Here is a 10,424-nt window from a genome sequence, read left to right as displayed (position 1 = left end):
CACACTCAGAGGACGAGAGACGCAACACACACTCTCTGGACTGAAGGGGGAGACAAAGGGGGGGGGACTCTGACTCTGCAGCTCACGCTGACTTTAAACGTAATGGCGTTCATGTCGGCCGTTACAAACCTTCTGCAGGGCGTCTCTGGCGTCTGCAGCCTCTTCTTCTGCTCTCTGTCTGTCCAACTGCTGCCTCTCCAACGACGCCTGCAGGAAGACAGGAGGACAGCGGTCAGAGAGACGGCCAGAGAGAGAACCAGTGACGAATGTGACAGGAAGAAGAGGAAGAAGAAGAAGAGGAAGAGTGAAGTTCCTGCTGTGAGCAGCAGTGAAGAGCCTGAGCGTCACCTTCAGGGTGTGGAGCTCCACGCGGTGCAGAGCTTCTCTCTCCGTCAGCTGGACGTTCTCCAACAGTTCAGTCTCCACTCTGAAACAAAGCAGTTCAACGTGTCATGGATCAGGTTTGGACATCTGTCCACATCCGGTCCAGGAAACGTCCTTCTTTCCTGAAGACGGACTGGAGCTGAGAGAGAGGCGTCAACTCTGTCATCACACCAAAGAAGAGGAAACTGCACTCGAGCTCAGTACTCGGGTGAAAGTATTTGACGTATGGTAATTAATTGAATTGATCCAGCAGGATCAATGTGAACTCAATTATCCATCAAGTTCAGAAGCTGATTGGTTTCTCAGCTGTGGCATCATCAGTTAACGAGAGAAAAGTGAGACGACGCGAGACGCTGAAGACATACCGTCTGTGTGTCTCTGCCTCCAGCTGTCTGCTCCTCTCCTCCAGTCTGTCCCTCTCCCTCCTCAGCCCGTCCGTCTCTCTCCTCACCTCCTCCTCCCTCCTCTGTACCTCCTCCACCTGCAGCCGCAGCGAAGACGACGTCTCCCGCTCCCTGAGACACACACACCCACACACACACACACACACACACACACACACACACACACACACACACACACACACACACACATTCACAGCTGGAGACATGTGAAGCGTGTGGAGAAACTGTTTCCTGTTGATGAGCTGAACCTTTGAATCCTGTTTGTTTGTTTGTTTGTTTGTTTGTTTGTTTGTTTGTTTATCTTCACCTTTAAAACTTTTAATCTGCTGCTTCATGTCTGCAGTACTTTGTCAATAAAGTTCAAAACTTCATTTAAAGTTTAATACGAACACGAAATTAAATGCCTTTCAGTTAAGGTGGTGTGTGTGTGTGTGTGTGTGTGTGTGTGTGTGTGTGTGTGTGTGTGTGTGTGTACCTGCTCAGTGTGTCCAGAGTGTGTGTGAGCTCCAGCTGTGTGTGTTGCATGTGTGTGTGCAGCTGCTGGTTGTCGTCCTCCAGCTGTTTCAGTCGCAGCTGCAGAGCTGACGTCTCCTCACTGAGCCGCCGCATAGATAGCTCCGCCCCCTGACAGACAGACACACACACACACACACACACACACACACACACACACACACATCAACATCTCTGTGCCCTCTGAGCTGCAGTAGAAAGTGTTCCTGAGGTGTGTGTGTGTGTGTGTGTGTGTGTGACTGACCTGCAGCTCCTCGTGTCTCCACTGCATAGCACTCTCAGTGTGAGACAGGACAGACAGCAGGGAGGACAGATCCAGACTGAGGATGCTGTCTGAGGAGACGCACGGGGACCTGGTGCTGCTGTTCAGGACTCTGGACTGAAGACAAACACACTCTGACCTCTGACCTCTGACCTCTCTGTGGCTCTAACTTCATGTTCAACACTCACCAGTTTGACGACAGCCTGACTGACGGACTGCAGGCGTCTCTCTGTCTCTCTGAGTCTCTCTACCTCCCTCTCTCTCTCCTCCCTCTGACTCTCCTCAGCCTGCAGAGAGCAAGTGAGCGCCACAATCCTGAGAGAGAGAGAGAGGAGAGGAGAGAGAGGGAGAGAGAGGAGAGGAGAGAGAGGGAGAGAGAGGAGAGAAGAGAGAGGGAGAGAGAGGAGAGGAGAGAGAGGGAGAGAGAGGGAGAGAGAGGGAGGGGGAGAGAGAGGAGAGAAGAGAGAGGGAGAGAGAGGGGAGGAGAGAGAGGGAGAGAGAGGAGAGGAGAGAGGAGGGAGAGAGAGGAGGAGAGAGAGGGAGAGAGAGGGAGAGAGAGGAGAGGAGAGAGAGGGAGGGGGAGGAGAGAGAGGGAGAGAGAGGAGAGGAGAGAGAGGGAGGGGGAGGAGAGAGAGGGAGAGAGAGGAGAGGAGAGAGAGGGAGAGAGAGGAGAGAGAGGGAGGGGGAGGAGAGAGAGGGAGAGAGAGGAGAGGAGAGAGAGGGAGAGAGAGGGAGAGGAGAGAGAGGGAGAGAGAGGAGAGAAGAGAGAGGGAGAGAGAGGAGAGGAGAGAGAGGGAGAGAGAGGAGGAGAGAGAGGAGAGGAGAGAGGAGAGAGAGGAGAGGAGAGAGAGGGAGAGAGAGGAGAGAAGAGAGAGGGAGAGAGAGGAGAGGAGAGAGAGGGAGAGAGAGGAGGAGAGAGAGGGAGAGAGAGGGAGAGAGAGGAGAGGAGAGAGAGGGAGGGGGAGAGAGAGGAGAGAAGAGAGAGGGAGAGAGAGGGGAGGAGAGAGAGGGAGAGAGAGGAGAGGAGAGAGGAGGGAGAGAGAGGAGGAGAGAGAGGGAGAGAGAGGGAGAGAGAGGAGAGGAGAGAGAGGGAGGGGGAGGAGAGAGAGGGAGAGAGAGGAGAGGAGAGGAGAGAGAGGGAGAGGGAGGGGGAGAGAGAGGAGGGAGAGGGAGAGGAGAGAGGGAGGAGAGAGAGGAGAGAAGAGAGAGGGAGAGGGAGGAGAGGAGAGAGAGGGAGAGAGAGGGGAGGAGAGAGAGGAGAGGAGAGAGAGGGAGAGAGAGGAGGAGAGAGAGAGGAGAGAGAGGGAGGGGGAGAGAGAAGAGAAGAGAGAGGGAGAGAGAGGAGAGGAGAGAGAGGGAGAGAGAGGAGGGAGAGGGAGAGGAGAGAGAGGGAGGGAGAGAGAGGAGAGAAGAGAGAGGGAGAGGGAGGAGAGGAGAGAGAGGGAGAGGAGAGAGGAGGGAGAGAGAGGAGGAGAGAGAGGAGGGAGAGGGAGAGGAGAGAGAGGGAGGGAGAGAGAGGAGAGGAGAGAGGGAGAGAGAGGAGAGGAGAGAGAGGGAGAGAGAGGAGAGAGAGGAGAGGAGAGGAGAGGGAGAGGGGCGAGGAGGGAGAGGAGAGAGAGGGGGGAGAAAGAGAGGAGGGGAGAGGGGAGAGAGGGAGAGAGAGGAGGAGAGAGAGGAGAGAGAGGGAGAGGAGAGAGAGGGAGGGGAGAGAGAGGAGAGAGAGGAGGGAGAGAGAGGAGAGAGAGAGAGAGGGAGAGAGAGGAGAGGAGAGAGAGGGAGAGAGAGGAGAGGAGAGAGAGGGAGAGGGAGAGAGAGGGGCAGAGAGGGAGAGGAGAGAGAGGGGGGAGAAAGAGAGGAGGGGAGAGGGGAGAGTGGGAGAGAGGAGAGGGAGAGGAGAGGAGAAAGAGAAGGGAAAGAGGAGAGGAGAGAGAGAGGAGGGAGAGGGAGGAGAGGAGAGAAAGAAAGAGAGGGGGGGCAGAGAGAGGTAGAATTATCATATGGATCAATGCAGTATCTAAATGTATACACTGTAGCTATGGCAACCAGTCAGCTAACTACTAGTTAGCATGCTAGCTAGCTCGGTTGCTAAACGAAAAGTATGAAGGTGATGAAAGAAGAAGAAGAAGAAGAAGACGAAGGTTTTACCGTTCATTCAGCTGTAAAACATTTTTCTCATGAAGAAGCTTCAACTCTGAAAGCTCCTGCTCCTTCTCCTCCCACCTCTCCTGCTTCTCCTCCTCAGCGTCCTCCTCCCTGTTGTGCTCCAGCTCTCCTAAGGTCAAGGTTCCCAGGGTAAGGGAGGAGACAAGAGGAGGAACAGATGATGAGGAGTCCAGAGGAGGGAGGACCAGGGTGGAGGACAAGGGAGGAGAGGAGGAAGGGGGAGGGTGGACAGAAGGGAGAAGAGGGTGAGGTGCGGGGGAGAAGGGTTTGATGGGAGGAGTGTTGAGCCTCAGGGAGGTGGAGACGGAGTCACAGCTGGAGAGGAGACAGGAGGAGAGACGAGAAAACTCGGCCCTCAGCTGCCACAGATCCCTGCAGAGAGAGACAGCTGATCAATGCACCCATGAAGTCACAGAGCAGCGAGTTTAAAGCTGCCAGGTGATTACTGATCATCATCATCATCATCATCATCATCATCATCATCTCACACACACACACACACACACACACACACACACACGTACCTGTCGGCGGCGGTCTTAACGGTGTAGCAGTGTTGTCTCAGAGCGACCACAGACCTCCAAACCGACAACAACCGAGCCTGCTGCTGACCCACATGACCTAATCGACACTGGACACACACACACACACACACACACACACACACACACACACACACACACACTCAGTCTAAAGGTGGTTTGGTCAGAAATTCCACCTTAAAATCAAAGGAGGAATGAAACCAAACTGCAGACCTCCCTCTCTCTCTGCCAATCATCCTCTCTCTGCTCCGCCTCCTGCACAGCTCTTGTCCAATCACATGTCACCTTCTGGAGGTCCTCCCTCAGCGCCTGGTTGGCCTGCTCTGATTGGCTGAGCTGCTCCCGGAGAAGAGCGTTTGTGTCAGCCAGACTGACTGACCTGAAGACAGACACACACGCACAGGTGAGACAGACACACACACACACACACACACACACACACACACACACACACACAGGCACAGGTGAGACACACACACACACAGGCACAGGTGAGACACACACACACACACACACACACACACACAGGTGAGACACACACGCACAGCACGCACGCACCTCTGCTGTTCCTCCTCCAGCCTGATGAGGGCGCTCTCCAGTGAGTCAGTGTGTTCATCTCTGACCCTTCGCTACAAAACAAACACACACACACACACACACACACACACACACACACAACACAAAAGAATACAGTGCTTAAACATCTAGAGTACTGCAGTAACAGTGCAGTACCGCAGTTGGTACTGCACTGAGTTCTTCTCAGATAGACAGCTTCAGTGTCCATGTTAACATGTTTCTGACTGAACTATAGCAGTACTGCAGTAGTACTCAAAGTAGTACTAGTAGTACTAGTAGTACTACTTGTAGTAGGAGTAGCAGTAGTGGAGTCTGACCTCGGTGTTGAGCAGCTGCGTGTGTTCGTCCTGCAGCTGAAGACTCAGATGGTGACATCGATCTCTGTACTCCAACACCTGCAGACACAAGTCCTGTCAGTACTACAACTGTCTGAAATACTACTGCCAAGTACTGCAACTGAAGGGAGAAGAGTATCAGTACTTTAAATACTACTGCCAAGTACTGCAACTGAAGGGAGAAGAGTATCAGTACTTTAAATACTACTACCAAGTACTGCAACTGAAGGGAGAAGAGTATCAGTACTTTAAATACTATTGTCAAGTACTGCAACTGAAGAAAGAAGAGTATCAGTACTTTAAATACTACAGCTCCTGATGCTACTGCTGCTGGTACTGATGACTACACTAATACTACTGTTATTACTCATCTTTACTGGACTCCACTGGCAGCAACACACACACACGCACGCACACGCACGCACGCACGCACGCACACACACACGCACACACACGCACGCACACACACACATGCACGCGCACACACACACACGCACACACACACGCACACGCACACACACACGCACGCGCACACACACGCACACACACACATGCACGCGCACACACACACATGCACGCGCGCACACACACACACACACACACGCACACACACACACGCACGCACACACACACGCACACACACACACGCACACACACGCTCTCACCTTGCTCTGCAGGCGGTGGATGAGCAGAGCCTGTCTGGCCTCTCTCTCTCTCCCCTCCCTCACCTTCCTCCTCCACTCCCTCTGCTCGTTCTCCAACCGTAGAGAGAAGGCGAGCGAGGGAGACACTGACTGGCACAGCTGGAGAGAGAGAGAGAGAGAGAGAGAGAGAGAGAGAGAGAGAGAGAGAGAGAGAGAGAGAGACATGTAAAGTTTGATTTACCCTGATAATCACATAACCTCCTCCTCCTCCTCCTCCTCCTCACCCTGTCACTGAGAGCTCTGCTCCTGGACTCCAGCTCCTCTCTCTCTGCTCGACTCTCTGCCAGCTCCTCCTGCAGACGACACACTTCCTGTTCAAGTTCCACCTTCTCCTGCTGCCACCCAATCAGCAGCTGTGAGTCCATGCTGAGGCTCGTTCTGGACACAGAGAGTGACAGCAGACGTCTGATTGGCTGCGTTTCCTCAGACTCATTTCACTCAGTGAGCGTGTTCGTGTCACATGAGTCATCATGACGTTTTGCTTGTTTCTGTTCATCATCATCACGTGTCGCTGTGTGTGCTGCCAAAACATAAATGACCTACTGAGCAGCGTGCGCCTAAACGCCCCCTGACTGGCAGGACACACGCCTTCAGCTCACCTGAGACAGGTGGAACTTTGAGTGAGGCAGCTGCTCTGTGGTCAGCTGACTGTTCCTCTCAGTTATCTGACGTCAGACCTCTTCTGGGCCTCAAAGTGATCCTGGACCAGTTTCTGTTTTTGACGTGCAGACAAAGATGGAGGCGGTTCATCTCACTCACTGTCAAATGAACGTGTGAAGTTTGTTCATCCTCTCACCTGAAATCAGATCCTGGTTCCTCTGCTGAAAGGCGGTCCTTGTTCTGGTCCTGGTGGAGGGATGGGCGGTCACCCTTCACCTCAGCACGACTCGCTGCTATGGCAACGGCTCCAGGTACATTTTAATGGACTTCTGAAGAATTACGTAATCCAGGTATACCTGCAGGCTCGTTCCCTCTGTGATCCGAGTGTGAACGAACAGAGGCCAGGTGGACAAAATAAGAGAAACAGCACGGATCAAACCTCCTGTGTGCACGCTGAGCGGCGGGCAGGACTTCCGGTGTGTAATCAGCTTGTGTTCGGTGTTAATCCTGCCGTGAGCCCGCTGACTCAGCACAACATCCGACCTGCCGACACCAGCAGCTGACCCACCACCGGCAGGCCCCAGACCAGCCACAACCAGTTCTACAGAGCGTTCTGGACCGGGATGACACTGACGACAGAAGAGTTGTCAGAGGAACGAACTCGGCGCAGCTAGCTTGTTAGCATGCTAACAGCGGGAAAACACCGCGTGAACAGACACGTGAAGCTCTTACCTGCCTGCTCTTACCTGTGAGCTTCACCCACAAACAGCCACAAAACACTTTCACAGTCCTGAAAACACAAATCCAGCGTTCAGCTCACACAAGCTGCTGTGAGTGCATTCAAACAGGGAGCCTGACCTCTCACACCGGAAACACGGCTCACGTGACCGGAAACAACGCTCCACCGTCCCCACAGCGACACCTGGTGGCAAGAAACGAAACGCAGAGGAGTGAGGAGGGATGAAGGTCTGAGTCCTGACTGACAGCAGTAAAGGCTGCTGGGACATTAGTCTGACGTCACTCCAGCCGCCAAATATCAAAGTTAAAGAGACAAGAAATCCCAAAAAGTACCAGCTGACAGTTTCTGAAGCAAGACAGTTCAGATCCTTTACTTCAGCACAAATGACCACACCACACTGTACACATACTGCGACCTGAGAAATACAGCCTACTTCTGAAGAGTAAAAGTACTCAAAGTACTCGTTGTCCAGACTGGTCCTTTCTTTTTATCTCATGAACACAAGATAACAATAACACACACGTTATTAGTGTTTGTTGCAGGACAGTTTCTAACTTTATTGTTGTCATTGACGGATTGGACGGACACGATGACTCAGAGGCTCTTTAATCTGTGACAAATGTCATATGTAATAAGTTCATCATATGTAAAATCAGGCCATTTTGGTCTGTGGGAGGAAGCCGGAGAGCCCGGAGAGAACCCACGCATGCACAGGAAGAACATGCAATCGACCCGGGGATCGAACCAGCGACCTTCTTGCATGCGCACCACCTGCTGCTCCACCGTGCCGCCCTTCCCCTCAGTTACCTGTCCCAAACCCACCTGCTCACCTGTCCTCATTCCCCTGTGAGTCCCTCAGTCTTTACACCAGCCCGGCTCACCTGCTGCTGGCCTTCACCTTTCAGCCCCGACCCATTCATGTCCAACCTGAAGGTCAGACTCAGCCCCCACTGTGTGATTTATCTCCATTTCCTGAAAACATCTGATTCATGAACTTTACTGTTTTTTTTTATTTTTTTATTACTGAACAGAAACATTATGATAAATTTATTTCAGAACAAATGTCACAACACAAAGCTCCACATGTGGTAACATTCAGATTATATTCAGCTTTAACTGGAGTCTAAACATTTATTAAAAAGCCTTTTCTTTGGTTTTACAGAAACACGTGAAAACGATATACTCAGCTTAAATATATTCAGAACATCTGAATTAATATTTTCTACAGGACGTCTCATAATAGCTTATCAGTTATTTACATTTTAAAGTTATTATATTTATCCTAGTTTCAAACGTTAAATAATTCTCAAAAGAAAGACAGTGTGAATAATTCAGTCACTTTTGCTTTACATAGAAACTTTCAAAATACAGTGTACACTTATTTTGAAACTACACTTTTCTCAGGACATGACCTCACCAGATTTTAATCTGTTCATTTCTGAGGAATCGCAGCAAAACAGAGATTTGACAAAGGATCTGACCAACTGACTCACAAACGTTGACCAATGGCGAGCCATCCTGACAGAGCTGAGATTTGATTGGACGGAGAGCTGCAGAGGAAGCTATCGTAGCTAATTAGCTGACTTCCTCTGTCAGATAGTAAACTCTCCACAGACAGTAGATGAAGCTACAAACAGTGTTCAGTTAGCATCTGAGCTAGCTAACTCGCTAACTAGCGCTGCCGTTTTTTTCCCAGTTTCTTTCAGTTTCTGTCAGGAGTCAGTGTCCACACACCTCGCACCTCGCCGAGAGGTCACTGCAACATAAACAGAAGTCTGAGATCTCACAATCTTAAGTTAGCAAGCTACCTAGCATAGTGCGCTATGGAGAGCTGAAGTCCACTTCCTGCCTGGCTTCTGTAACTTCATACAATCTGTCACTCAGCATTTCTTTCAGCAGACCTTCTGAACACATGACACATGTTCCTGGAGTTTATTTCCTATATTCTGACACAAATTAGCTCCTCGACAGCAGCTGCTATTAGAGGCTGAAACCTTAATGATGTTAGCGAAGCTAAAGTGTTTACTTTAGCCTGCGAGAGGCTGTGGGCTGATGGGAGCTAAATAAAGATATGAAGCGAGACACACAGCGTACAGCTAATGATTCAAACTCTTAGCTGTTAGCATAGTTTCAGATGGCAGTGAGATTGTGAGGGTTGACCTCTGGAACAGAACCTGGACATTATGGGCTGCTGCTAGCACATTCCAAACAAGCTAGCCTGGTACTGTAAGATAGCCAAGCAGCCCTGCAAGTACCGAAAGTCACAAGCTAAGAACACGAGTTATGATGTTTGCTGTGGAGCGCTGTGGTGTCTCAGGCTTTAATCATATCAAAATCAGTCCAGTGATGATGAGACATAGTCCAGAGGAAGCAGAGACACAGATCAGAGTCTGTTTGTCAAGATCTGCTTCAGGCTTCAGACGCTGTGACTGAAGAGTTCAGTCATCTGAGGACGAGAAGACATTTGATAAACTGAACGGATGTTCGTTGATATGTTGTCACCGTGTCACGTTGGAGGCTTCATTCCTCCTCGTGACCTTTTCCTGACGAGGTCTGGTGCATCGTTTCACTGCAGCGCTGAAGGTGAGACCGTCTCCGGCTCTTCAGCGTCTGTTTTCAGCTGCTCGACCTTTGTGTCGACATCCCTGACGACGTTCAGACGTCTCAGGTTTCTGGCTCTTCAATGATCATCATATGTTTGACATTTGGACTGTTGGTCAAACAAATCAACTCATGTACAGATTAAATGTTGGATTTGTAGTTTTCAAGCATTTTGACGAACTTCACTTTTTACTGTATGATAAAACCTCAAACTTCAATCCAAAACTTCACTTTGACCCATAAATTCAATCCGACCTTCAGAAGGTTTCGTGGTCGTGAACCTGAGTGGGATTTAGACTTTGTGTGGTTGTTAATGATGACTTCAGGTATCGGTCCTGGAAGAGGTCTTTCCTCTCATTAAATCAAACATTTCCTCCCATTAAAAAGTTTTTCTTTGCCCACTGGAGGGCGCCGCCCGGATCAGCAGAGCTTAACACGACTTGACTTTTTAAATAAACTGTTAAAGAAAAGTGCGACATGGAGAAATCTGAAGAGGACGTAGCTCAAAGTCTTCGCTCAGTTCTGAAGGTCTGAGGCGTCTTAAAGTTCGGACCTCGCTGAGCCTGAAGACTGAACCTTTTAAACCTTTTACAGGTTTCTG

At 50.7% G+C, this 10,424-nt stretch overlaps 1 protein-coding gene across 2 annotated transcripts in view; it reads right to left on the bottom strand.

The window, feature by feature from the left end:
- Nucleotides 1-8,441: 8,441 nt before the first annotated feature.
- The window catches only part of LOC143330142 (thrombospondin-type laminin G domain and EAR repeat-containing protein-like), a 24,701-nt gene continuing 22,718 nt past the window's right edge, over nt 8,442-10,424 (bottom strand). The window contains exon 16 of one of the 2 annotated variants that reach the window (XM_076746381.1): nt 8,442-10,424. This exon is cut by the window's right edge and continues 210 nt beyond it. The gene's annotated coding sequence lies outside the window, so the exon portion shown is untranslated. The other variant, XM_076746382.1, reaches the window with a different exon arrangement.

The sequence above is a fragment of the Chaetodon auriga genome, chromosome 13 (genome assembly GCF_051107435.1).
Source record: "Chaetodon auriga isolate fChaAug3 chromosome 13, fChaAug3.hap1, whole genome shotgun sequence".
Lineage (NCBI taxonomy): Eukaryota > Metazoa > Chordata > Actinopteri > Chaetodontiformes > Chaetodontidae > Chaetodon > Chaetodon auriga.
The sequence above is the reverse complement of the archived record's forward strand: the minus strand, read 5'-3'. Positions and strand labels throughout refer to the sequence as shown.